Source organism: Hemitrygon akajei, chromosome 7 (assembly GCF_048418815.1).
Source record: "Hemitrygon akajei chromosome 7, sHemAka1.3, whole genome shotgun sequence".
Taxonomy (NCBI): domain Eukaryota; kingdom Metazoa; phylum Chordata; class Chondrichthyes; order Myliobatiformes; family Dasyatidae; genus Hemitrygon; species Hemitrygon akajei.
In genome coordinates, this window is record NC_133130.1 from 79198767 (window position 1) to 79225558 (window position 26792).

Below are 26792 nucleotides of genomic sequence, written 5' to 3' on the forward strand. Positions count from 1 at the left end.
GAAAAACAGAGGAGAATAAACAACAGTTAAATGTTAGAACCCCAAAGTCCCCCCAACTGACCCCTCCCATGCATAAGCAGCAGCAAGCAATGACCCCTCCTCCTCCACCAGTGAAGTTGTATCTGCACACCCCACCGAGCACTCAAGCGTGCAGCAAACCATCAATAAAGACACAGACACAGTACCCCAAAGACTACTCCTTCAGCCAGAAATTGAACACACTACAGGCTCTCTCTCTCCCTATTAAGGGGAAAAGGGGTGTCCCTGTTTCACGGAGAGAGGGGAGACATAACAAGCAACTCGCTGATTTACAATGTTAAAAGTCTGTGGCGTCGTTTCTTCCGAGCTCTGTGCTCAAAGAACTCGGGTCTCTGGGCACACAGCCAGCAGCCGGCTCGCTGCTTTCCATCTTCCGTCACCCACCACACACCAGTTCCCTGCAGAGACCCTGGAACTCTGAAGGTGCGCTAGTCTTCATTTGTATTAGGGAGCAGGGGAGGTTTGTTATTTGCCAGTTGATTCCAGGGTTTCCTATGTTGCAGAATGGCTGGACCCCCATAGTACTTCATTGATCTGTAATGTGTTTTAGGATGTTTGAGGTGGTGAGAGATTGCTATAGAAATGGAAAACTTCCTTTGTTCCATCTTCAAGGAGCTTCACAGAGCAACAGTTAAGTGTAACTTGACATTGAACACACAAAGTTCTGTAGCAAGCATGTGTTAACAAACTTGTGAAAGAGGTAGGGTTCAAAGGGCATCTTAAAGGAGCAAGGTAGAGAGATTGAAACCCATACTGCTGAAGGAATGTATACTAATGGTGTGATTAAAATCAAGGAAATGCGTGAGGCCGGAGTTAAAATAAAGCTGAGAATTGTAAAATTGGAAGGACTGATGCAGTGAGAAGCTGGTGAGGTGAGTACAGGTTAACATGTAATTGCATATTTTGGATGCCAGTATGCAGATGTGAGGCGATTTTTGTACCTGAGGCAAAGCCCTGGTGAGTAGGTGGCACTCCATGGTGGATTGGATGGGCTCGATGAGATTAGGCCACAGATGGTATACGGAGTGGAAAAGTCAGTAAAACTTGCTTGTGCTCTTCAGTCTGCAGATCTACTGGGAATAGGCATTTACCTATGAAGTATACAGAGACATGGGGTGTATGAGGTGTCCAGGGAGGGGAAGCACCTCTGGTGAAGGGGCTTGTCATGCCCTTTCTGGGGCAGCTCATTCACCTTTCATTCCCACTGGACACAGATCTCACCTGTGCCTCCAATTAGCAGTTTGCATGTGACAGCGGCTGTACCCCAGTGCGCCGCTGTGAAAGGCATCCTAAACCAGGTGTGGGTAGCTGGCGGCCTCATACCCCGGTGAGACAGGAACATGCCTGTCCTAGCATGCAAAGTCAACTCCGGCAGACTAGGTGGATGAGATCTGCAGTGACATCCAACGGCTAGGAAGGTGGTACTGCAACGTTCTGTGGAGAGCGAAGGGCATGGCAAGGCGCAGATGGCATCGTGGCCATCCACTGTCACCGAGGAAGATCCCAGTTTGTGACGCTTGTTCGTACCACTGGAACTGGGCTTCTGAGATCAAGAGAGTGGAAATGGCCCAGTGCAATGGCTTTTCCACTTTAAAAACTCTCCTGCACAGGTTTCCTGTCATCATTGGACATGATGGACGACCACTACACAAACACACCTTCCAAGAAGCGTAGTTCAAGTGCTCCAACAGACGAGAAGCTGGCTAAATAATTGCTAGGTTTGTAGCCTGTCTGCAACCAGGTTACAATGCCTTATTGACCAATTGATCATTCATTGAACATATTGGTAATAATACTCTCCAAATTGGCTGCCAATGTAACCGTAGGTTTAATGAGGCTGATATGAAAAATACATAAATCATCAAGTAACTAGCGGCAATGAAGAGGTGCACATGAATCACAAATCTGTGCAATATTTTGTTGTCCCACCTCTAATCTTGCAAATGTTTTGAGTTGATATGCTTGCAGCCCCCTCCTTTGTGAGAATTGCAAGATCACTATTGGGTTGGGTCAGGGGACCCAGGAAATGAGAGAGAGATGTGCAGAATGCCTCGTTCCCCGGCGATGTAAAGCTATGGGACATGGCCATTGTTTCTTGGAGACACATTTGTGGATTGCGATACTATGCTACGTGAACGTCCTCAGGCAAAGTGGGCTGGGTGAGAAAGAGATTGCATCACCCCATCCTGATTGACATCTACGACCCTGCGAGTCAGGATAAAAGAGAGTCTGTAGGAACAGCCCTTCAGACGCACCAGAAGAAACGCTAGCGATCCCGTAATAGCGGGAAGCCATTTGAAGGAGGCCACGTGCGTTCAGTTCCGTTGCCTGGAACTGGTGGCTGGTACCACGGAAAACGGCTTTTAGCTAACAACGGGGAAACCAACTCCCCTGACTCAACGGACTGGCATCATAAAAGACCCGGGCAAGTTTAAACCGTCTCTCTTAAACCCAAAACGCTGCAGCTTGAACGAACTAACAGTGACTGTTATATTTCCATCGGACAATACATTATCCCCTAGACAAACGATAGAGCTATTTCGTATTGATTATTATTATACCCGCGCTTTTAGATTTAGTATTGACGACGTATATTATCTGTATGTTTGCATTAATCTTATTTTTGTGCCCCTTTATCAATAAATACTTTTAAAAATAGTACCATCAGACTTCAACGGACCTCTCTATCTTTGCTGGTAAGTGACCCAGTTACGGGGTACGTAACAGAGTGTTGAATAGATTTATAATATCCAAATGAACTTGTTAAGTCAATTTAATGCCGGTGGTGAACAGCAAAAGGAGCTTCGTAGAGATGAAATATATGGTTCTAAAATGCTGGGCAAAGTCTCCAACGCAGAAAGGAACAACTGAAACAGTAGTGTTTTCTCACATGGTAAGTAGCTGAAATTCAATATTTTAGGTATTTTTCTTCTGTTATTTTTTCATTAGATACAATATTTATTTCCTCTTTTTCTTTCCTGGACCTGACTAAATCACTCTCAATCAGTTCTTTTTCTTTCAATTCTAGTACATTATTGGATAAGGTGATATACTTTTGATCAGGCTTGAGATGTCCTGTTGCCTTCAGCTGACACTTCCAGTGATGGACGTGGCAAAAACTTTCCAAGCTGCTGATTGTAGGAAAATGTCTAAGGAATAACAAGCATCTTCTTCGCAGAGAGTGGTAAATCTCTGGAACTCTCTACCTCGGTGGATGCAAGATCATGGGGAGTGTTCATACAGGAAGGAACAAGATCTTCTAAAGATTGGGGAATTGAAGGCAATGTGTTACTGGCACAAAGAAGGAGGTGATGTCTGGGGCACATGATCACCTTGAATGGCACGACAGGCAGAAGGGGCTGAGAGGCCTACTCACGTTCCTATATTCATGCAACAATCCCCTTGAGCTACACTACACAATTCATTAAGATCCTGGCTCATCTTCTACTCTGCTCCATCTTCCTATCCAGTCCCCCTACTTTTCTTAGTATTCAAAAGTGCACATTCCTCTGCTTAAGCATTGGTCAATTTCATCTCTTATGGGCTTGGTCACTATTTTTGGATGGTAATGTGGGAGAACCTATGTGCATAAACGCCTCAAAATGGACCCTGTGTGCTTTGCAAATGGAGTAGATTCACATTTTGCAAAATCAGCAAACCCAATACATTTGCATCATAAAGCCAACCATATTAGAATAATTATGCATGGAACTCCCTTGGAAGCATTTCTTACTTAAGACTGGATGATAATAATTAGAAACCAACATAGAGGGAAGTGACTATTAAAATGAGTTCCTCCTACCAGCTGTAAAAATAGTTGCAGTTGACAGAGTTGCTATTTTCAGCATGTGTTCCTTTGTTATCAACGGATAGTTTCACTTTGTAATTTAGTTGTCACATTGGGATTGTTATGTTCCAACCTACTACCTATTAATTTCAGTATTGTAATTCAATCTTTTACATTGGAGTCTTTATTGCTATACGTTTTATTGTAACAGCCCATCATTTAGCCCTGTTATCCAGAGCTCTGCAGTTATCGAACAATGAAGCACCTCTTGACAAGACACCTGAAGTTTATTTGCTCCTCAATTAACTCCATAAAAATCCCTGGTTTGTGAATAACCCCAAGCACTGAGCTATGGAATTGAACTCTGCTCTTGTTTTACATCTTTGATTTATTACTTCACAGTCCATTACTTCTTATTTTCTTTAAGTATATTTCTACTTGCCAGTCTGCACCAACTTCTCTGTATGGGTTGACTCTTTGGTGGGGTGCATTTCTGTAGATGGTCAAGGTTCATGTGGAACCTTCACCAAGTTAGCATTACAAGAACAAGCTTACATGTTTGTAGAATATTTCATATCTCTTTCATAATATCCCAAAGCAATTTCTAGTCTGTGAAATACATTTCAAGGCGTTGTCACTTCTGCAAAATAGGAAGTATCACGATCAATTTGAGCACAGCATGCTCCCACAAACAGTAATGCATTAATGACCCAATCTTTTTTTTTTTGGAAATTGCGATGCAAGAACACCATTGTTCAATGTTGCCATCTAACAGAGATGAAATCTTCACAGCTGTCCATTGATGTGTTGTTTGAACAGGAGCCTTGCTACAACCATTTCTACCTTGATAATCAATCACAGATTTTACTCTGTGTGCTGGTGACAATGAGTGTAAGATTGATTGTCTTCTGAAAGCTTTAATACTCATTCTCTCTATCGTGATCTTTGATGGGAATATTTATTATTTAGAGATACTGTACTCTTTCCAGCCCAGTGAGCCCTCACCATCCAGCTGCACCCGTGTGACCAATTAATCTGCTAACCAGTGGGAGGAAACCCAAGCAGTCATAGTGAGAATATATGAACTCCTTACAGACGGCAGAATTGAACCCAGGTTGCTGTAATGTCATTCTGCAAACTGTGACACTATGTGCAACCAAACATTTTGATTGGCAGGTGACCATTGTGCCATTCCAGTGTCTGGAAATGAGCATCTGCATCAATCAGAACTTTTGCCTGTCCCCCTGACATTCTGTGCTGTCACCATTAACTGTTCCTCCCAACAGGTTCAGCCTGGGAACTGCTGCTGAGCAGAGTGTTATCTGAAGCAGCTACTCAGTCGCACTGACAGCACCAGTACGTTGGGGATTTATAAATGCCACAGTGAGGGAACTAATTCCTATGTGAAAATATTCACAAGCTGAATTTGATTATCTCAGATGTTCAAGCTTAGGTTGCAGGAGAAGCTTTATTGATCTCCAAAGATGTTTAAAATAAAACACTCCATAACTGCTTCAGTAAATGCAACTCAAAAAATATGGAAGCCTCATGCTTGTATCATTAAATTGGCACTCTCTCTTTAATGCTCATTCTGTTTCCATCATCCTTAATCATAATTATTCTCAGTGTATGAAGGTTTTCTCTCATATTTCCTTTATACCTTGGTCCAAATTCTTAAATTTGCATTCTTTGGACCTTGAACCATCCTCTGATATCAATAGTTTTCCTCCAATTTTTACAACGAAATCAATCATGACCTTACAGCTTCAATCAAATTTTGGCATTCAGATTTGTAGCTCACTGGAAGTGGCCATGCAAGCAGCTAAGATGGTAAAGGAGGCATAAGACACGCTTGCCTTTATTGGTCTGGGCATCGAGTGTATGAGCAAGGAGGTAATGTTGCAGCTGTATTAAACTTTGGTTAGGCCACGCTGGAGTATTGTGCACAATTCTGGTTCCCCATTGGAGAAAGGATATGTAAAGAGTACATAACAGGTTCACCAGGATACACCCTGGATTAGATGGTAAGAGCTATAAGGAGAGGTTGTACAAACTTGGGTTGGTTTCTCCGGAGTGCCAGAGACTGAGGGAAGGTCTGATAGAAGTTCATAAGCTCATGAAAGGCATTGATAGAGTAGGAATTCGGAATCTTTTTTTTCCCCGAGGACGTGCATTTAAGGCGAGGGGGGAATGTTTAAAGGTGTTGTGCAGTGCAATTTTTTATTTATGTAGGAAGCAGCGGGTGCCTGGAATGGGCTATAAGAGGTAGTGATGGAAGTAGATACAAATAATGGTGTTTAAGAGGATGTTAGATAGACACATGGATATGCAGAATGACGTGGACCTTGTGCAGGTAGAAGGGATCAGCATTGTGGGCTGAATGGCCGGTTTCCGTGGAACAATAGTTTATAAATTTCCTCTCAGACTTACAAATCTCCCAGCTATTCCAGTCTAACATTGTATGCAAAAGTTTACAACATTATTAAGCTGATGAACAGCTATAAAGGTTTTGGACTTTGCAGCCAGTTGGTTTCTTCATGCCACCTCAGCTTGTACCACCTGGCAATAATGGAAGCCAGAGCCATGATTTAGGTCTCCTGAGTTTGAAACGAGCTGAAGTTGAATGGTGGTGAACTAATTATTCAAGTGCTCCGGTCGTTACATTGGTTGCTGGGACTTACACCAGCAAACCCAGCATGGATGGGTCCACAAGAGTTGCCGTGGAACTGAGTAACATTTCCATGCTGGAATATCTTGCCTTCAGGCTCTTTGCAAAGCCAAGTGAGACTTGGATTCTTCCTCACATCATATGTAGTTTTTCACTCAGTGTGGTGAATACTCCAAGCATCCCTGTTAGCATCAGCCTTCCTCTGTAGATTGACCTTTCATTCTCCTTAGTTAAGTTCTCTAAAGGACAACTAGTGTGTATACTCATCCCCTGTAGTGTTGTGTTATAGTCTGTTCATTTCCTTTAGCTAGGCTGTAGTCCGCTTGGGTCCGATAACTTACCATGTATAGATCCTGCCTCTATGTTTTGCTCTGCAGCTTGTGAATACCAGGATTTTGAGTTGTACATTTCTCACTTCACATTTAACATAAAAACATAGGAAATACACCAAGAGTACAAAAGCTATTCGTTATTCAATCAGGCCATGGATAATCCTTTCACTGACACACTTCCCTATTTGAACCCCATATTCTCCAAATCCCTTAATATCCAAAACGCCCGCTGTGATATCACTCCTGATTATACTCAAGGACAGAGCAATCTTCCACAGTGGAAAATTCCAGAGATTCATAATTCTCTAAGGAAAAAAATTCTTTTCACTTCAATCCTAAATTGCTAGCCCCTTTTCTTAAAACAAAGATTAAGTTTTAGATTCTCAAGCCAAAGGAGATATCCTGTCAAGTTCTACTCTGTCAAAGCTCACTCAGAAATCGCTCAATGAGATCATCTCTGGATTGGCCAGTTTTACGAGGGGTGATTGATAAGTTTGTGGCCTAAGGTAAAAGGAATCAATTTTAGAAAACCGAGCACATTTATTTTTCAACATAGTCCCCTCCTACATTTACACACTTAGTCCAGCGGTCGTGGAGCATACGGATCTTGGACCTCCAGAAAGTGTCTACAGATGGGTGATTGATAAGTGTGTGGCCTAAGGTAGAAGGAGATGAGTTATACAGCTCTCGTTACATGCACATGCAGTTCAACTCTTTGAGTGATTATGCAGAAAGTTTGAAGTTAATAACTCATCAGGGGTAATTAATAGGTTCATGGCCGAAGGTAGAGGGAGATGAGTTATTAACTTCAAACTTTCTGCATAATCACTCAAAGAGTTGACCTTCATGTGCATGTAAGGAGAGCTGTATAACTCATCTCCTTCTACCTTAGGCCACAAACTTATCAATCATCCCTTGTACTTATTTTCAACTCTTGGGCAGCTCCCTGATCGTATAAGTCAATCTATTGAACCTACATTGCACTAGTTTTAAGATAGAGATATCTTTCTTTCGGTGTGGGGAATAAAATCACACGGAAGTGCTCCAGATGCTCTCATTGAGACCTATTACCTTCAAGACTTCTTTTCCCTTAGAATATAATCCCCATGCAGAAAAGGGCAACACATCATTTGTCTTCGTTTTAGTTGAATATTAACTTTCCGAATTTCATACATCACCATTTTCTTCTACACAGCATTTTCTAGTTTCCTAACGTTTAAAATATTTCACCGATCAAAATAGATAACCTTATATTTTGCAGTATTATGGTCTGTCTGTGAATTATTTATTACTGTTGCTCCCTTCCACATCCCAGTTAGAAGAGTGTGACCCATTAATAAGAGAGCTTTTTGCGCTGGCAAATATTAATGACTGCTCTTTTGTTGTTTTGTTGCCAAAGTTCCCAGTGCCACGGTGGATGCATAATTAGACTCAGGAGATTAATTTAACACCAACAATCAGTTCTACTTTGTTGCTGCAGCAGTTATTCAGATATCACCTTTGCCTGGCCTGTCCCAGTTTATAGAAGCACTTTACTCCCTCTGGAATTGGTTCACAAATACAATGCTCAAAGTACAGCATAGCTGAACAATAAATCCTTAATGCGCAACAGAAAGTAACAACTTACAACAGAAAAGACGTGCCTTGTGGATTATAAACCAATAGAAGTCGTTCACCAATTCATACTATATGCTTCGTAAAAACAACATCTGAACCTCGTTCTGATTATACTCTACCTGTTGCAATAATAATTACTGATGAAATTTGTCACAGGAAAAGTAATCCATGTGACTAACAGCATTTTAATAACATGATAATTGTTAATGATTGTCAATCAAGTGATCTTGGCCAAGAGAGTCAACAATTAAAGTTTTAAAATCTCATTCATTCAGGTTGTGAATTGTTTTACATCTCTCTCTCTCTCTCTCTCTCTATATATATATATATATATATATATATGTGTGTGTGTATATATATATATATATGTGTGTGTGTGTGTGTGTGTGTATGTATGTATGTATGTATATATATATATACACACACACACATACATACTCACGTATATATGTTTTTAATAATGAATTCACTCACTTACCCATTTTAGCTCACCCCACCTTTTGGTCCTTGTTTATTTCTTAATATTTATATCTTATTGGTGTGGGAACACATCAGATTGGTCCTTTTATTTCCAAGGCCATAGATGGTCCATTGTCCTCTACAATACAGACTCATTTTCCACAAATTTGTGACCATAAATAAATTAACACATTTTGAAACCCTTCTCTATCAAACTCATACCTCTGTACTAAATCCATTTCTCGTTCCTTCACACAACCACTTTCATTTCTAATGTTCCTTCCACTTAAGTTTTCCACTTCAATTGTGATTCATCCATTTCTTTCTTCCCATTACATTTGTACTCTCCCTGATCAATTCATCCAAAATATACTGGCGATCACAGTAGCTGCCTCTCCCACTGTGTTTTCTAGCACTTTACCAATTCTGCAGAAGGACATGCTGTTTCCCTCAAAGAACTATTCACAACACTAACTCACTTCCTTCTACTTACCAGCCGATTTCCTCCTTAGTTCCTTTACGTTGCTGTCTATTTCACCTTTGCTGCCTCTCACTGGATGTTCCACAGATGTGTAGCTGGAATTTATGAACACTACATTCATTTTTCTTCATATTAATGAGTTCTATAAATCATCAGACAAATGCAATCTGACTTCTTATTCTCCTCAGGGACCTCTTGAATTTTATACTTCCCAGACCAGCTTTTGGAGAGTTATATATTTAAAACAAAAGGACCCTCATCTCTTTCCAATCTGGAATAAAATATAGGTTTGAATTCTGTCAAAAAATTCCTGAAGAATGGATATGAAAACTGCATTTTTCATACTGGAAGCAGCAAAATGTTCAAAGGTTTTCAAGCGTAGGACTGGTGTAAAAGGGGTGGTTGATGGTTGCCCTGAGTTCGATGGGCTGAAGAACCAGTTTGTCTTAATGACTCTATGCTTCTAAAAGTTGTCTGTCAAACAAACATGAACAACAGACAGCCTATGGACCTCTTACATCTGAATTGAATGGCTTGAATTATTGATCTGAATTAAATATTTTAAATTGAAGTCCCAATTTAAGTATAATTGCCATAAATAATTCACTCATTCCAAAATCCTTATCCTGAGGAATCCGTCTCAGTAAATCTGGTTGTGCTTGTTTTCCAGCTTACAAAAAGAGCTACCAGTAACCACTTTTAACCCCTTGTGCACTTTATCCAGCATGGTGCGATCTAATAAACAAAAATTATAATTGACTACCGGTATATATTTTGGGGTAAAGGTTCCTTTTTTTAAAAAAAATCAATGAATTTAATTTCATAGCATAGGGTTTAATATCCAAGTCAAAATCAAAGTAAAAGCTATTATCAAAGTTTGTCTGTATAACCATATACATTCATTTTCTTGCAGGCATTTACAGGAAATTAAAGAAGTACGATAGAATTTATGAAAAATATACATAAATAATCAATGTACAAATAAAGACAAATTATATAATATGAAATAAATAATGCTGAGAACATGATTTGTAGAATCTTTGAAATTGAATGTAGGTTGTGGAATTACTGTAGTTCAGAGTTGTACTGAGTGAAGTTATCCTTGCCAGTTCGGGAACCTGATGATTGCAGGGTAATAACTGTAGGGTCCAGTTTTGCTTGTGTTGAGTACATGGCAAAATGAACATGTTTCAACTGTGCAAACACGAGGAAATCTGCAGATGCTGGAAATTCAAACAACAACACACAAAATGCTGGTGGAACATAGCAGGCATCTATAGGGAGAAGCGCTGTTGACGTTTCGGGCCGAGACCCTTCGTCAGGACTAACCGAACAGAAAGATAGTAAGAGATTTTGATGTTTCAACTGTATTTCTTTGTGTACATTCTTGAATATTGAACTCACTTGGATAAATGAGTTAAACATTTACACAAGACCATCAAAGATCATATTTTGTGCTTACATTTGCAGTTATTTTAAACCTGCACTATGAAGGAATCAACAGTAAGTCTAACAAAAAATGGCATGGTTGGTGATCCGAGGTATTGATTATCCTGAGATTCTTTTGACTTGGATGGAAATTGAGGTTGGAACTCAATCCTTTAGATGGTAAGTTGAACTGTGTAATCATTCTCTTTTCTCTGGAGGCACACATGCTTTAATTATGGCACTGTTATAGGCAATAATAAACCAGATAAGAGATATTATACTGTTGACTTCATATGTATTTTAAACATGTTCACTTACAGCAGAGAAATGGTCAACAAAGCCATGAGTATCTAATCAGAGAGTCAAAATCACATAGATGGAATTCTGAAGTAAAAATTGAAAATGCTCAAGACAGTCAGAAACCTTGGCCAGCACTGCGAAGGGAGAAATAGAATTAACGCCTCGGGTCAATGACTTCCTATTAGAACTGTGAAATAAATACAGACATTTCTGAAAACGGACAACAGGAGTGTTGGATGGGGCAGTTTGAGGCAGGTGGTCACATGATCCTACCTCCAGGAATATCTTCAACCAGTGTTGGCAAGCATTCGAAGTTCAAAGTCCAAAGTAAAATTTCTTACCAGAGTATTTCCATTTCACCACATACAACCCTGAGATTCTTTTTCTGCGGCCACACTCAGCAAATCTATCAAACAGTAACTGTAAGCAGGATCAATGGACAACAAACTGTGCAAATGCAAATATAAATAAATAGCAATAAATAACCAGCATGAAATAACAAGGTAAGAGCCCTTAAAGTGAGACCATCAGTTGTGGTTACACCAGAAGCAGAATGAGTGTAGTTATCCCCTTTTTGTTCAAGATCCTGATGGTTGAGGGGTAGTAACTGTTCTTGAACCTGGTGGTGCGAGACCTGAGGCACCTGTACCTTCTACCTGATGGCAGCAGTGAGAAAAGAGCATGGCCTGGGTGGTGACGATCTTTGACGATAGATGCTGATTTTCTATGGTAATGTTTTTATGGATGATAGATATGCTCAGTGGGGGGAGTTTTCCCATGATGTACTGGGCTGAATCCACTACCTTTTGTAGGAATTTCTGCTCAACGGCACTGGTGTTCGCGTCCCAGGCCGTAATGCAGCCAATCAGGACACTTTCCACCGCACCTCTACAGAAGTTTGCCAAGGGTTTTGATGACATGCCGAACCTCTGCAAACTCCTGAAGAAGTAGAGATTCTGTTGTCCTTTCTTTGCAATACATTTATACCATGGGTCCAGGACAGGTCCTCTGAAATGGTGTCACCCAGGAATTTAAAGCTGCTGACCCTCTCCACCTCTGATTACTGGTTCATGAACCTCTGGTTTCCCCCTCCTGAGCATGCACTTGTACCTTAAGAAACCCATACTGTGTTTAGGTGGGACCATGGCTCGGAGTTAAAATAGTTTAGGATTCACGTTTTTTAATCTTGGAGCCAAAGGCAGGTAATTCACAATGTGAAAATATTTTACTTTGTCACATTTAAATTAGAGATACAGATTGATAGATTCAACACTGAAACATGCCCTTCAGCCCATTGATCACGACTATCCCTTTAAACAAGTACAGTATTAGCCCCATTTTTTTTATTTCTACATTCCCCTCCACCCCAGAGTCTTCCACACACCCACTTGCAAGGGGGCAATTTACAGTGACCAATGAACCTACCAACCAGCATGCTCATGGTGTGCTGGAGGAAATCCACAGAGTCATCAAAGGTTGATCTGGCAAACCTTGAGCAGCCAGCACCCGAGGTCTGCGTCTCTGACATTGTGATGTCGTGGCTGTAATGGTGCAGGTTTTTGGAGTAATTGAATTAATTTGAAATGAATGATCTAATGCAATAAAATGATAAGGGCCACAATGTATTGTTGATTCCGTTCAGGGAGATTTTCACAGTTATTAAAAATAAGTCTTAAAGAAAACACAAACTTTTGGTTCCTATGTTAAATTGCACTATATTTATAATGACAATAAATATGAATTCAAAACTGTTGAATGTAATCCAAACTTACAGGCAGTCCCCGGGTTATGACCAGATTCCCTTCCTGAGAACTGGTTGTAACTTCAATTGTTCATGAGTCAGAATTGAACTGAAGCATCTGTGATGGGACAGTAAGCAGGCGCATGAAGATTGGCCTCCTGGCAGCCTCACTGACTCAGACAGTGAGCGAGTGAGCCTGCTTACCGATCCCAGTGCTGCTCAGATCGACCCAGACCCCAATTATCTGGGGCGGGCATGTGGAGGTGAGACGAGAAGGCATGTGGAAGTACCTCATTCCCACCTGGCAAAAGATTCCTGCAGTCCCACAGCAGCCTGCAAGTCCATCCTGATGCTTGTGTGTAGGTATAGGGTGTCCATAACCTGGCGAGGGTCTATATATTATTTTGGGCTTTCCTTTACCTGTCCGTCGCTGATTTGTCCAATCACTTCACTGATCAGGGTACTCTTCTTCAGCCTCTGCGGAAGATCAACATTTTGAAGGGAGCATTCTTAAAACAAAATGAATGGTTGACAGTATAACATATATTGCAAACAATGTGTTTGATCCATGTAAAATGAAAAGCATATATAAGCATATAAAGATATAAGCATGTTCTCAGGGTTTATTTTTCAACTACTTATTATTAATCAAAATTAAACAATTCAAGTTTTACCTGTGGTTTAGTGATCATCGCAAACTTGACCACTAGAGCCCCCTGCTGGATATCCTATGAAGTGCTGAATACAAAAGTTTGAAACCAGAGTAGACAAGAAAACCAAAGAAGAATTGTTGGGGGAACGGAATTGCTTTATGATCTGGCATAGACTTGTGGTAAATAGTTTGTAAGGAAATAAGGAAATGCAGAAGCAGTTTTAAGGAAACTCTTGCCATTACTGCTGTCATCCTCACTTTCATCTCAGTAAGTAAAATCATGAGCTCTGTGACAAAGACACTTCCACACTGTATGTAAATGCAACCTAGTAGAGGCCTGAACCACAAAAGGAACACGTATTTTGTTATGTTACATGCGGTAAAGTTGTAAAACATATTATAGTGAAGGATCTGCCGCAGAGTAGGAACAGAATAACGAGGAAGAACTTTACTTCCAGGACACCACAGAATACTTTACAGCCATTGACATAAAACCCAGGACCTCAATCCTATTTACGAGCCAATGCAGGCAAAATTCCAGACCACAATGCACGAAGTTCGCCGTGCAACCAATGAGCAATGACATTCCCCTTATCACAAATGAGTTTTCGAAATGATGAGCAATCAGTTGATTGCCAATTACAGAAAGGCCAAACATTTGGAGAACACACCACATTTGACAGCACACCGACGATGTCTTCTCGTATGGTGATAAAATGTTTGCAAGTAAATTGCCAAGGTCAGAGAACAACTCAGCCTAACCATCAACCACCCGAACTGCACATTTGATGAATTATATCCAATTGGAAGTACATCAACCAGTTTCTACAGAAAAGCTGGCATTGACCAGATAATCTGTTTTTTGTTTGATAAGCATTTTTATTGATTTATTCGCAGGATGTGGACATCACTGCCAAGACATACTTCCCTCCCTTGGGAGAACAGCTTGGTTTCTTATAGCATTTTAAGTTTCACAATTGCTAGAGTTTGAAATCTCACTCTGCTTACGTCGAATTTGAACCCATGACCTCAAAAAATAGCTTAGGCCTCATTTAATTCCAGTAACTTAGCCATTATAGCACAGCACTCACAACACTATGTGCTTAAATAGCACTAATGATACCATAAAACTCCCCTGAGTCCTTCACAGGAATATTATTGGATTATGGAGATAGAAAATGTATTCCCAAATGGCTGGTAGTTATAGGGGCAGTGCTTAAAGGAGGTTTAGTACAAATTTTGATGTGGGCAGATATGACATTGTGTAATACAACAGTTGCATGCTTTGGTTACCAATGTCTGGAGCCAGGCCAAGGTGAAAGGAGAACAGATGAAAGGGATGAAATCAGTGAGTTTGGGAAATGCCTCTGATTTTCTGTGATGGCAAGTTCACGTAACTGTGAGTGGTGTAATTATTTCAGTGTTGGCTCTTTCTGTAGCTTCACCATTTGATCACAGTTTCAATTGAATGGGGTGGTGATAAAATGAAATATTGTGATAATCTGTAGCTTGTGAATAGTAGAAAGGCTGCAGGTATCAGCCATAACAGAGACTTGAACAAAATGAGCTAGGTCAACATGGTTTTTTGCATTGGTGGATGTCCTGAGGCACTGTCCTAAGTGCTGACTTTTGGATATTAATTTTAGGTGTCACAAGCATTTTCAGGTTGAAATCAGATTCTTGTTTTCAAATAGATTTGAGCATAGTGGTGCATTTGGAGATTATATGTCGCGTAATGTAAAAAATTTATCCCTCAATTATTATCACCAAAACCTCCCCCACAGATTGTCCTAAGCCTGGCTGCCAAAGGAGAAGGGTGGGCATTAGGCTAGGAAGGCCATCTCATAAAAATCCAGAGCCACAGAAATGCTAACAGGAGCTCCAAAGACCTCATCCCTGGGAGAGGTAGGATCTTTGCCTAGAAGATGTATGAAGTTGTGTGGTGAAAGCTGCAAGACCGTGAAAGCCACAAAGCCAATCGATCTTCTATCAGCCAGGACCACCACTATTAGAGCATGAAATGTGAAGCCTATGTATGAAAGTTGAAAGGCAACACAAGTGGTGGTCCAAGTGAAAAATAACAATCTTAGCCTGTTCGGCATCAGTGAGACAAATGGACTCAGTCTGGCCAGAGGTGGCTGATGACAGAGAAACTACTGCTTTGTTCAGGGCATGAGGAAGATGATGTCCCGCACACACAAGGAGTGGCATTCATGCCATCAAAAGTAACACAGAAGCCATTGACAGGATGGGAAGCCCATGGTTCCTGCATCATCTCTGCACCCTTTAGAACAAAGAAGAAGATGAACATCATATAGCATTATGCATCAACTAATGACAGTGATGAAGAAACCAAGGACAATTTCTACAACAGACTCCAGAATATCCTAGAAGTGTACTCTGAGAGAGATATTAACATTCTCATGGGAGACTTCAATGCGAAGATAGAATCGGATAACACTGGCTACAAAGCTGTAATGGGAACACACGGACTTGGTACAATGAGCGAGAGTGGAGAGTGCTTTCCCGACAAGTGCACATTGAGTAACATGGTCATTGGAGGCAGCATCTGCCCCCACAAAAGAAATGACAAGAATACCTGGGTGTCTGCTGACCACATAAAAAAGAACCAAGTAGACCTCATTTGTATATTCAAGAAATTCAGATCACTTCAAGATGTCAAAGGAAAGGAACAGGAGTCACATCTGATCACCATCTCTTGGTTGCGACGCTGAAACTCAAAATGAAGAATTGGATGGAATGGGCATCAATGAGGCAAAGATACAAAGTCAACCTTTTAAGACACATGCAGACCCAAGAAACATTCAAATTGGTCCCCAGCAACAATTTCCAAGTGCTACAAGAACTGCACGAGGAAGAGGAACTACACAATGAAAGGATAAGGAGATGCCAGTCTTGACGTTATGAGGTACTAGGTGCCAAAAAGAACCAGCAGAAAGAATGGGTCGCAGCTAAAATGTTACACAAGATTGAGGTGAAGCGGCGGAAGAAAGCAGTCATGAATAACAGCAGGACCAGAGTGGGAAAGGCAAAAGCACAGGAAGAGCATGTTGAGGCTCACAGGATGGTTAGGAACATTACAGCAGACAAGCACAGTTACATAGATGGCCTGGCAGAAGAAGCAGTGGTGTGTGGCAACATGACAGATGTGTACAACACCACCAAGAAACTGTCTGACAAGTACAGGAAACCTGAGAGGCCAGACAAGAACAAAGACGGAAAGGCCATAGTGGGAACAGAGAAGCAGCTGAACTGGAAGGTTGAACATCTGAAGATCTGATGAACAGCACCTATAAACCTTCCTGACATCCTTCTAGCTAATACTGACATGACCATAAACTATGACAAGCCTACCAGAGAGGAGATGAGGAAAGGAATCAAGGTGCTAAAGAATGGTAAAGTAGCTGGTCCGGATGACATTCATGAAGAAGTTCGAAAGGGAGACCTGGACACTACAGTAGAGATGCTGTACCCTCTCCTTCAGAAGAAGAGTAAGTACCAACAGACTTGAAAGAGGCCAAAGAAGGGAGACTTCCGCAACTGCTCCAACTACGAAGATGTCACACTCTTGTCAGTCCCAGGAAAAGTATTCTACAGGATGATACGAGAGAGGATAAAGGATGCTGTAAATACTAAGCTAAAAACAGATCATGTACTGACCAAATAGCCACACTACGCATCTTAGTCGAGTGGAATTCATCTCAGTACATCAACTTCGTTGATTTTGAAAAAGTTTTCAGCAGTGTAGACAGGGAGACCCTGTAGAGAATCCTGCAGCAATGTGGAGTTCCAAGCAAGATGGTCAGACAGATCAAAAATCATAGGAGAGAATGCCCTGGAGAATCAACCATGGCACACATCTCACCAGGTGAGGACAAGGGTGCCTATCCTGTTCCTGCTGGTCATAGACTGGATCATAAAGACAGCACAGAAAAGGAGGAGAATCCAATGGACTCTTTGCAAACAGCTGGACAACCTGGACTTTAATGTTCGAAGTAAATTCGTTATCAAAATACAGATAGGTTACCATATACATAAAATCCTGACATTCACTTTCTTGTGGGCATTCACAGTAAATACAGGAAACAAAATAGAATCAACGAAAGGCAACACCTAACAGGATGGATAAACAACCAATATACAAAAGACAAGAAACTGTGCAAATACAAAAAAAAATACAACTACTACTAACAATAAATAAATAAATTAGCAACAAATACCGAGAACATGAGATGAAGAGTCTTTGAAAGTGAGTCCATTGGTTGTGGGAACAGTTCAGTAATGGGGTGAGTGAAGTTATTCCCTCTGGTTCAAGAACCTGATGGCTGAGGGTAATAACTGTTCCTGAACCAGGCAGAGTGGGTCCTGAGGCCATGTGTGAGAACATGGCCTGGGTGGCAGAGGTTCTTGATGGCTGTAGCTTTCCTGTGACAGCCCTCTGTAGATGTGCTCAATGGTCGGAAGGGTTTTATTATTATATTTAGCATTGGAACCTACATAAACTTTTAAGAAAGTAGAGGCATTGCCGTGCTTTCTGTGTAATGGCATTTACGTGCTGGACCCCAGGACAGATCCTGTGAAATGATAACACCGAGGAATATAAAATTGCTGACCCTCTCCACCTCTGATCCCCCAATGAGGACTGGCTCATGGACCCCCAGTTTCCTACTCTTGAAGTCGATAATCAGCTCCTTGCTGATTATTTACTGATGATCACACTCAGTGATTCAGGAACAACTTCTTCCCCTCTGCCATACAATTTCCTAAATGGACATTAAACCCATGATCACAACCTCATTTTAAAAAATACATTATTTCTATTTTGCACTATTTAAAATCTAACTATTATATATACACACACACTTACCGGAATCGATTTACTTATTTATCCTTCTATGTTATCATGTATTGCATGTACTGCTGCTGCTAAGTTAAATTTCACAACACATACCAGAACACATACCTGACTCTGATGTAGCTCTCCTGTCCCATACCTACAAGAAGATGCAGGGAAAAAACACAAGACCTGGCAACCAAATCGGCGCAAGCTGGCCTTAGCATCCATCAAGGGAAAACTAAAGTCCTCAAGATCAACTCAGACTGTGTTGACCCAGTCACTCTCGAGGGAAGTCCACTTGTGCAGGTAGATGCCTTCACCTACCCAGGTAATGTCAGTGACAGGAGGGTGGCACTGATGTGGATGTCAAGGGAAGGATCGGCAAAACTAGAGCAGCCTTGCTCCACTGAAGAACATCTGGTGCTCCAAAGAGCTGTCACAGCGCACTAACATCTGGCTGTTCAACTCCACCTTGAGTGAAGTCAGTTCTTCTGTACAGGGCAGAGACCTGGAGGACAACAAAGACTGTCATCAGGAAAGTGCAGACCTTTATTAATAGCTGTCTGAGAAAAATCTTCCGGATCTGCTGGCCGGATGTCATCAGCAACGCTGACCTATGGCAGAGAACACACCAGCTACCAGCAGAAGAAGCATTAAGGAATATAAGATGAAGATGGATAGGAGACATGCTGCAGAGGCAAGTTTCAACATCACCAGGTAAATGCTAACATGGAATCCCCAGGGAAAGTAGAAGAGAGGCCAACCAAAGAGCACCTGGTGACATGACCTTGAAGCTAACACCAAGAAGATGGACTACTCCTGGGGACAACTTGAAAGCGTGTCCCAGGACAGAGGACTCTGGTGAGTTGCTGTTGGTGGCCTATGTTGTGGTGGGGGTGATGGACTTAACTAACTAATGGTCAATACCACCAAAACACCATGGTGATGTGGGAGCTTGCTGTGTGTTATGGCGTATTCCGGAGCTAGGGTAGAGAACAAATATTAATTTCAGCAACCAATCTTTAGACCTGAACACCTGAACGTGGATAGTAGATTAAATTTAAAGTGCAGCTCTGGACAATAGTTTCTTGGAGCTGTGGACACCAGTTGAGTGAAAACTAGACTATGCTGATTAACATTCACTTTGGGTGTCTGGAGTGTGGGTGTGAAGAAGGAGATGTGAAAATTTTATGTAATTCAAAGGAAGTATTGTAACTATAGAATTGTCCTGCCTCTACCTTTGATCTTTAGCACATAAAATGTCACGTAATTTTGGGTCGGAAGGCCTCTTCCTCCAGAGAGTGTCTCATTCTGTTGAACAACACACTTCTGTATCCACTAGGTTCAGTGCCAGTCTGGTGACTTTGTTCATGTTACAACATTGGGGGGGGGGGGTGGATGAGGACGTATGGACATAACTAACTAATAGGCAATATCACCAAAACACAGGTCATTATCATTTGGTGATGTGGGAGCTTGCTGTGTATAGGTCATTTGGTGCCTTTCCTACATTGCAGAGTGAATAAACTTAAGAAAGAAAGGCTTTGTTGGCTATAAAAGCTTTGAGATGCCTTGATGTTGTGGAAGGCACTTACGTAAATCTTAATTTCAAGTAGCTTACCGTCATACGATAGGATGTAATTGCTTGTGGTATGAAGTTCCTGGCTGATGGGCTGCCCATTCGACTTGCCATTTAAACTAGTGTGTAGCAGTGAAGACCATAGCCATCGTTCTTTCAAATAATAGAAAGGAAAGAGTAAAGCCAGCGTTACATGGTTTAATTTGTGAGAGTTGAAGAATGCAGCTGCTTCCAGTAGAACCAGGGGCAATGGAAGCTGAATGGGAAATATGTCATGCGCTCAAGGGAGAGAGCGCAGCGGAACTCATAGCGAGGCTCATTTAGACTTAATGATCTCGGTGATGGGAAGTGAGTGCGATGACATTATGACATATGCCAATGGTGGGAGTTATGCTGGGAAGGGGGGGCGACCTCTTGAGTTAAATTGCCCTGAGACTTGCAATGTCACCTTGGTTTGCTGCAGTGTGCTGGCGCCCGTAGTCAGAGGAAATGCAGGTCAGGCTAAAGACAATGAATGGTCTGACCCCAGCTGGGGACATCGGTACCGTTTTATTAAGTACTGCTTGAAGTGGTACAGTGGTTTGACAGATGACTCTTAACATGTGGCTTCATTATGTGAGTAAGTTCTTATCAAATTCCTCTGGCAATTCCTATTCTGGCTTCAAAATGAGCAGGGATTTGATTTTCCACATTACTTATTTAGGGCAATGAGTTGTTTTCTTTTAACCTCACACAGAAGGCAGCAGATTACTAATGAAAATATATTCTGTACACTCGTGTGACTTTAATCTAACTCATGCAGAAAATGAGCTAAACAGAATAGTAAGTGGTTCCAACCTCTGACAGGTTTTATAACAGGCTGAAGGATCTATACTATTTGATTTTCCTTATTAAGTAAACCAGAAAATGCTTTGAAGTAGAGCGTCTTACAACAGACTCTAATGCATACACTGGAAATCAATGGCAACGAAAATTGGGAGAAATGTGAAATGGGCTGCTGGCTTGTTAGCTTTCATTTTACCCTACTGTACAAGGTCGAGATTGATCACCTTGACTTTAAAGCATGGCAATTAACCCTGATTAGTTGCATTCCTGTGGATCTGTTAAGGTAAGTATGAAGTCATTCTAAGGAGCACTGGGTTTACTCACTGCACATTGTGCACTTGTTTTAGCTTCAGCCTCATTTTCTTAAGAACTCTGCAGTCCAGTAATGGTTAACTTCCCTCTTGTGGTTCTGATGACGTCAACGTGCACTCTTGGGGCTGTCTGGTCCCATGCAAGGATGCCCTTTGTGCCTTTAGGGGCCTCCATGTACATATCCTGACATTTTAAAAGGGGCAAGGTTGTCTGGGTGATGATGATGATAATGTTGACTCAGGCCTGAGAGGCCAGCGTCGGGCATTTTCACGCCTTACAAGGCGCGGAACGAAAGACTGTGTGGCGCGCCACTCCTCACATAGACATTTCGCAGTATTTTCCTTTATTTTACCAGGCCGAGTTGTCAGCTCAACACTCAACCGAGCACGGATGGAAAGCGTACTCGGGAACAGCCCGACTGGATTCGAACCCGGGAACCTCCGTTCCAGAGTCTGGCGCTGATGTCACTGCGCCACCAGCCGGCCAATGAGTCCTGCTCGTGAAACAGCCGGAAATAATGTTGACGCCCACCTAAGCCACCGCAATCCAGATTTTCCAAAACTGTTACGCGCAAATCGTGCCATCAGACATTCTGAAATATCTAAAAGCTATGTAAACAAAGTGAAATGACCAAAGTGCTTGGGAATATTTGAATGAATTAAATGAACTAAATAAGCACACATGAACTTGATCACCTGCCATTGAAACCAGTGGAACTGAAGTTCCTATGTGGATTGGAGCGGATTGCTCAGTGTAGGTCCTGGATTGTTATGGTCAGGTCCGAAGTCCGCGTCCCAGTTCATGACCCGGTCTGCGGACTCCAGAGTTCGGGTCCTTTGACCGTCCCTCGTTTTGCATTGAACTCAAATAGTCACACCTGAGGATCATCTTGGCTTGTTTGGGCTCAAGAAGGCGCACCTGATGGAATCGGTTGGCAGTGTATATAAGGGACTCTGGGACTGAGTATAGTTGGGGGGGGGGGTCATCCTGGCTTGGAATACCCACAGTTAGAGATGAGTTCTGCTAGTGAGTCTGGAAGTCACCCTGGACAGAGCTCCCCTCCTATCCCTTGCCTCTGTCGGGTAAGCCAGGCCGGACTGCCATTGCCTGGTGGGGGACTCTGCCCCTTCCGATCCCTCGCCTCCTACTGGTTGTGCCCCGCGACCTGCCCAGGCCCCTGTGTCCTGCCTGGGAGGTCCAGGCCCTGCCCAGGAGTTCTGTGGCCCACCCAGAGGACTCTGCCCCTTCCGATCCCTTGCCTCCTACTGGTTGTGCCCTACGACCTGCCCAGGCCCCTGTGTCCTGCCTGGGAGGTCCAGGCCCTGCCCAGAAGTTCTGTGGCCCACCCAGAGGACTCTGCCCCTTCCGATCCCTCGCCTCCTACTGGTTGTGCCCTACGACCTGCCCAGGCCCCTGTGTCCTGCCTGGGAGGTCCAGGCCCTGCCCAGGAGTTCTGTGGCCCACCCAGAGGACTCTGCCCCTTCCGATCCCTTGCCTCCTACTGGTTGTGCCCTACGACCTGCCCAGGCCCCTGTGTCCTGCCTGGGAGGTCCAGGCCCTGCCCAGAAGTTCTGTGGCCCACCCAGAGGACTCTGCCCCTTCCGATCCCTCGCCTCCTACTGGTTGTGCCCTACGACCTGCCCAGGCCCCTGTGTCCTGCCTGGGAGGTCCAGGCCCTGCCCAGAAGTTCTGTGGCCCACCCAGAGGACTCTGCCCCTTCCGATCCCTCGCCTCCTACTGGTTGTGCCCTACGACCTGCCCAGGCTCCTGTGTCCTGCCTGGGAGGTGCGGGCCCTGCCCAGGAGTTCTGCAGTCTGCCCAGGGGGCTATTCTCCCAGCATTCCTAGTCCCTAAAAGCCATCCTCTAGCCTAGCCTCTTGACCACTCTGAACTCCAGGATCACCTTGAACGTCATGTTCCTCACGCACGCCACGGTCTCCACATCTTGTTCTATCTTTTGGCTGTTCCCGTCCTGCCCCTAGTACTTCAGTGCCTGCGTCCTGCATTTGGGTCCCGTCTCATGTCCACTTATGACATGGATAGTCTTTGCAACTTCATGCTCCCAAGCTGGATTACGCTGGAGGATAATACTAAAGTGCAGTCCTGTAAAATACTATGGGCACCTGGCTGCAGCTTCAGGACTATGGCGTTTGTGTCTAAAGCTGTAGTTGGCTGCATAGGCAAGTGCTATTCTTTACATAGTTAACTGCCAGCAAAGTTCAGGCCAGTGAGATAAATGCTGAGCCCTGGACTAATTTTGGAACTGAACTGCAACAGATTGCTGTTTCCAGGGAGTTTTTGTTCAACGATTTCGGGTTGAACCCCAGTCTCGGTACTCCCGCACACTAGTGTTGGTATAAAGCAGTGGCGATGTAGCCCTGGTCAAAGTCATGAAAGTCATGATCATGTCAGTTAGTTCTCTCCTCCTTGAGGGCTAATGTTGATTCACCATGGCTATTTATATTAATGAAGAAAACCGTGAAAAAGGTACAATCCTGTCTATCCAAAGCGAGTTCAGTACATGATTGCTCTTTCCCTACCCACACGACTCTCAAATTTACACTGCAAATTTATCAGATTTCTAGAATCACTCTAGACTGGACGGACCCACAATGGTGCTCGACAGGAATTTCTTGGAGCTCATCTGTGGAAACAGCTTAATTTCTGCCTTTATTGTCTTCCTTTTTCTTTTTCAAGGTGGATGGGCTCGTGTCAAAGACCCTGACCTAGAGTTACATTCACATGTTGGTTCTCTACGGCAGTGGGACCTGTTCCCAGGGCTCACTGAGTGGCAGCTTCCTGATATCCCAAGGACGTGACCTAGAAGACAAGTGTGCCTTTGGGGTTCGGAGGCCTTGCGGCCCTGTGGATAAGCCAATTCTAAGCCGGTGTTGCTGACTGAAGCGTGGTGGGAGAAAATGGAACATTGGGAACAGCAGATCAGCTGTCGGGGGTTCTGCACTGGGCGAATCACATGCGCTGTTGCTCGTGGAGGAGAGCTTATTGCTGATTCTCGAGTTGGAGATCTCAGAAAAAGAGATTCACCAGACTTTAACACTGCAAATCAGTGAGTTGTTGGTCTTTGTTGGTCTCCCCTCTTGCTGTGAAAGGGTGACACATCTCTGTCCCTTTATTGGGGGGAGGAAGGGAGAGGGAGAGGGGGAGAGAGACAGAGGGGGAGAGAGACAGAGAGAGAGACACTGTGGCATGTCAAATTGCTGGGTGAATGATTAGTTTTTGTTGTACTGCAGAACATGGTCTTCCTTGTGGGCTTTGCTATTGCTTGTTTGGTGGGTGAAGGGTGCTGATGCATTTTTTGCTGAAGTAAATGGGGGGGAGGGTCATTCCTTTGTTGCTGTTTGCCTATGGCAAGGAAGGTAAGGGAGCTTTGGGGTTCTAACATTTTTATTAAGTGTTTTTACACTCATTCATTGGGGCACTCTTCTGTTTTTCTGGATGTCTGCAAAGAACAAGAATTTCAGATTGCATATTGTATATACTCTAATATTAAAGTGGAACTATTGAACTATTAACTAACACAAGAACATGAAGAGGAACCATGGCTATTTATATTAGTGCAGTGGACCTTGAAAAAGGTACGATCCTGTTGATCCAAAGTTAGTTTAATACTTGGCTGCTCTTTTTCTCCCTGCACAAATCTCTAGAAATTTACCAGATTTCCAGAATCTCTCCAGACTAACACAAGAACACGAGGAGGACTTCCTTCACTCAGAGCACGGTGAGAGTGTGGAATGAGCTGCCAGCATAAATGGTGGATTCAATTTGAACATTTAAGAGAAGTTTGGATAAGTACATGGATGGGAGGGGAATGGAGGACTAGGGTCCAGGTGTAGGTTGATACGACTAGGCAGAATAATAGTTTGGCATGTACCAGATGGGCCAAAGGGGCTGTTTCTGTGCTATAGTGCTCTGTAACTCTGTGACTTAGCTTCTTGTTTGCCCCATGTATTCACTATCATGCTAAGCCTTCTCTTCTAACCCAAATCTCTCAGCATTGTTCTGATTTTTTTGAAGCATTCTATGTCATTTTCCTGTCACAGGTGTCAGATCCTGGAGTCCACGCGGTTTCATGAAGCATTGATTAAGATGGTGTGGAATTTAAGTATGTGAAGAAATAAATTTGGAATAAGATACTAGTAACAGTTAGGATGTCAATGAAAGTATCGGATTATTACAAAATTCATACGGCTCACTGTTGGCGCAAGCAATCTGCAATCCTTACCCACTCTGCTTTGTTGTGACTCCAGACCATAAATCTGGTTGTTTCTTAAATGCCTTCTTTGTTCAGGGCAATTAAGATTGACAATAGATATTGGCATTAACTGTGCTTTCCAGATTCCATGGACAGATGAATAAACTTATTGCTTCCTTCTCTAAGCTTTGCCATTTCTTCCTTCTCCTTCAAATAACTTGCCATACACTCTTCTCTCTCTCTAATCATACTTTAGGGAAGGTTAAGAGGGCAGGATAGACTTTCTTCAGTGTCCTACCATATTAACAGGTTTCATTGACAAGCAAGACTTGCTGATAGAAAGCATGGATGTACCACTGGGGGCAAAGAGTTAAGCAGACAAATGTTTTGTTTCTTTCTGTTGACAGAAAATGCCAATATTTGCTGGCCACTGTTCAAAGTAGTTAATTCAGTGGGGAACTTCATACAATGGCTGCTCCCGAATGATAACAGCGCGATAATGTCAGTAAGCAATGAGATAAGAACTAAGTAAATTTTGGAAAAGCTCTGACATTAAGAATTTACATCTGTAAAAGTCTTTGGGAACATCGACGCTGTTCTCAAAAACACGCTAAAGTCAGACAATCTAGATTAAGGTGTAGAAGAGAGCTGTCAAAATGCTTTACTTTTTTTCACATCTCCCAGCTGAAAGGCCAGTAAAATCCCACAATAAATTGAATGCTTGTGTGAAATAAATGATACAATCTAAGCCTTAACTGAATTGGATATCTGGCAGAGTCAGGAGATGTCCCAAGGTGAATTATTGGAGTAAATCCAGGACTTGACAATGATTTCATCTCTAAGACTAGCTTATTGCTTCAGTTCTGTCAAGCAACTAGTAAATATTTCCTGACAAAGGATTTGTTGTTTCTTTATCAAGGGAAAAAATAAATTTGTTTCAGAATAAAATGGATACCCATGGTTTTCTGTATTTGAAGTTGGTGTAACAACAATGGGTTGAATGATGTCCTTCTGAGTAATCAGAATTAAGTGCTTCATTCCATGAGTGAGTTTAGATTACAGGCAACTCCTTCGTTATGCTGGCATTGCTAGAAACCAGATCGTATGGTAATTATCCGTAACACAAAGCCACATCATCTGTGCATGTGTCAAGAAATGCAAGTTGAAAAGAGATTTGGGTTGATTTATTTACTTTTTTTCATGTACAGTAAATACCATGAGAATGAATGTTATTCTGTATCTCAGATTTTTGGGTAGTGACTTGTGAATTCTGCAAGGGCCATGTAACCTGAACTGCTGCAATGTGCTGCTCACAATGGGAATATTAAGAAGTTAATGTAACTGTAATTTGTAATTCCATACTTCCAGATCTGATGAATTAGTCATTTTTTTGCATTCCTATAAATACGATTTTAATACTAGCTAAATATCGGCTTGCACCAAATATTGGCATATTTTAATTGCATTTGAAATTGGAATCTTGTCACAGATTAACGACAGA

At 42.4% G+C, this 26792-nt stretch overlaps 1 long non-coding RNA gene across 1 annotated transcript in view; it reads left to right on the forward strand.

The window, feature by feature from the left end:
• LOC140730604 (uncharacterized) overlaps positions 1 to 21998 on the forward strand; it is a 29941-nt gene extending 7943 nt beyond the window's left edge. Inside the window, exons 3-4 of the long non-coding RNA XR_012099640.1 lie at positions 10854 to 10991; positions 21434 to 21998. This is a non-coding gene — a long non-coding RNA (uncharacterized lncRNA). The remainder of the gene's footprint in view (positions 1 to 10853; positions 10992 to 21433) is intronic.
• Positions 21999 to 26792: the final 4794 nt, after the last annotated feature.